Consider the following 3,253-nt stretch of genomic DNA (forward strand, 5'->3'; position numbering starts at 1 on the left):
GGGTCTGAAAGATCAGGGGGAAGAGATTCCATCATGGCTGGTCTCCCAGGGTGGCTGAATTTCTCAGGTTGAGGTCAGTAGGTGGCAGCTCCACCGGCCCTGTTTTGCGTCCAAGAAGACAGACAAATCCATACTGGTTGAGTGTGGTATTCATCCACCCTGGAGGGAGGGGCACCAGCCATTGAGAATTCCTGCCTCGATGAGCATCTGGGGCTGCCTGTTCCCAGTTTCCAGGTTTGAGATCTGGTCAACCTTTCCATCAGACATAACATCTCCCCCAGGTTGTAGAATAGAAACTGAATGAAACAGTCACACAGTGGAAGAGGAGGCAGGGGGTAGGTGAGGGCTGGGAGATGGCCGCTGAGTGTGTGTCTGTGACTTCTCCAGCACCATCTCCTAATTGTTCCACCCATCACACGACAATGCTGCCCACCTTAGGAAAGGCATCTTACCCTAGATTAACTCTCAGGAAATGAATTGCTTGCTCTGATTTAGTAAGTGAAGTCATTAAGCATCCAGCAGAAAGACGTTGAAGGAGGCAGGAAGCCAAGTCATTTTCTGTGCGGCCAAGCTGGAGGGGATCAGTTTTTTCACCCTAAAGGACAAATCACCAGACAGTTTTGCCAAGCTTATGAAAGGACAGAAGGACTTATGGAAAGTGACTGAACTCACACTATAGAATGAGTGCTGGATTTGGTTCTTCATGTATGAAGATTTACTGTGTGTAACAAAATCACAAATGCTATTCCCTGGATCATAAGACCAAATTCTAAGCTCTCTAGGAAAATTGTGAGAACCCCGCAACATGTGTAATTCAGATAATAGTTGGACATCTTGTCTGGATTTTTCTTTTTGTGTTGATCAAATTGTGCTGATCACAGTCTATTCCCCACATGCTTGTTTTATTTTTCCTTAGTAAGTCCATGCTAGAAAGGTAAGTTCTTATTGTAAAACTCATAATGATCAGAAAGAAAAACCTTCCACTTAAGTAGATCTTTAAGTGCTGTAAAATACAGGCTATAAGACCCAAATCCTTTGGAAGTGTTGCTTATTGCCAACACGTTCCACAAAATGCTGGCTTCCTGCTTTGGCGTAAAGTCCCGTGGATTCTATTTATCTAACTGCCTCATTTTCCGATTGTCTTTCTAACTTAATCAATTTGCCTCATGTCTGTGTTCTCTGTACAGTCACTTTTCCCCTGGCTCTATAACAAAAAGATGACTTTGTAATTAGTCTGTTCCTAATTGGAATTTGAAGGAAAATGGCTTTTCCATCGGGCAGAAACACTTGAAATTTCATTATACCATTAATATTCTCCCTCCTTCATCTTCACTCCCTCTTCCTCCTCCAGCAAATTACCATGTAACTGTCTCATGCTCTATGTTGTATAGCTCATCGAAGTTTTGTATTGGATTTAAAGAAAACTGTTCACTGGAGGAAAAAAGCATAGATAAAATAACTTCAGAAGAACAGTTAATATTTTAGTGTGTATTTATTTCCAATTATTTTATTTATTTTAAAAAAGAAATATGATTATTTATCTTGTGTTCCTTGTGATTTTTAAATTCAACACTACAATATATCTGCCACCACTTTAAAAGTCTAAAATACCCAAAGTCTTCAGTGATTTATATCCTGGTCAGTAAATATATTTATTGAACAAAAATTATGTGCCAGCCAATCTTCTTGTCCTTGGGATATAGTGATTAAGAACACCTGCAAGGATAGCCCATAACTAAACATGAATCAAAAAAACGTATGAAAAATATGAGTTCCACAATTATTGGAAAGGCTAAAATCCAAAACACTGACAACACCAGGTACAGGAACTCTCATTCATTGCTGATGGTTATGAAAATGGTGCAGCCACTCTGAAAGACAGGACAGCAATTTCTTACAAAGCTAAACACAGGTTTACCATACAATACAGCAATTGCACTCCAAGGTATTTACCCAAAAAGGTTGAAAATTTATGTCTACGCAAAAACCTGCACAGGAATGTTTACAGAAGCTTATTTATAACTGTGCAAAACTTGAAGCCACCCCAATGCCCTTCCATAGGTGAATGGATAGAAAACTGTGGCAGATCCATACAATGGGATATTATTCAGCGATAAAAACAAATGAGTCCTCAAGTTGTGAAAAGACACGGAGGAGACTTAAATGCATATTTCTTTTTTTTTTTTTTTTTAAATGCCTTTTATTAGATTATTATAGTTCTAATGTGAATCTAACATTTAAGGTTTTCTTATTTTATTCCAAGGAGGATAGCGATCTTCCTAAAACATCATCTGGAAGAAGGAGGAGAGTAAGTTAATCTACCTGACTGATTATTGTGGTTTACTTGTTCTTTGTTTTGAAATCAACTTAACATTTTAGGTTTTGTCTTTGAATAGTCATTAATGGAGATTTTGAATATTTTATGAGAGAAATGGGAGAAATCATTGAAAGCTGTATACATTTAGAAAGGGTTTGTGAAAGAGTTGAGATTTGAACTGTTTTCTCAAGGGTAGATGGAATAGGAAGAAGACATTAAAAAAAATAGGGGATGTTATAAGCAAAGCTATGAAAGTAGGAAAGTATGGTGCATACTGTCCAGCCCTTATTTGGGAACATACTAAGGTGATAATGAAAACCAGAGATTTCATTTAAAGTGAAGATAGAGAAATCAGTTGTACTGTAAAATAGATTTTGAGAGATAGGAGGGTGAATGTTAAAGACAGTTTATCAAGAGTTCACTGCAGGAATCTAGGAATGAAGGATGGGAGCTTAAGGATAGTATTTTCCTGGAACGGAGAGGAAGAGGAAATGAGGCCTTTTAAGGTGAAAGTGAACTAGAATTTAGTGAAAACAGTGATTTGTTGGGAGATGGTCATTGAAGGGTGAAGGAGAAGGAAATAGTTTTTGAGTTTGGGTAATTAGAAGGAATTGTTGTATCTTATGCAGCTCTGGAAGATCTAATTGATAGTTTAATTAAAAGTAAAGGTCGTTAATTTGAAAATGCTTTAAACATTTTTTTTTTTTACTTTTTTTTTTTAATCTTCATTTTATTGAGATATATTCACATACTACGCAGTCATACAAAACAAATCGTACTTTCGATTGTTTACAGTACCATTACATAGTGGTACATTCATCACCCAAATCAATCCCTGACACCTTCATTAGCACACACACAAAAATAACAAGAATAATAATTGGAGTGAAAAAGAGCAATTGAAGTAAAAAAGAACACTGGGTACCTTTGTCTGTT

The sequence above is a fragment of the Choloepus didactylus genome, chromosome 5, assembly GCF_015220235.1.
Source record: "Choloepus didactylus isolate mChoDid1 chromosome 5, mChoDid1.pri, whole genome shotgun sequence".
Taxonomy (NCBI): Eukaryota; Metazoa; Chordata; class Mammalia; order Pilosa; family Megalonychidae; genus Choloepus; species Choloepus didactylus.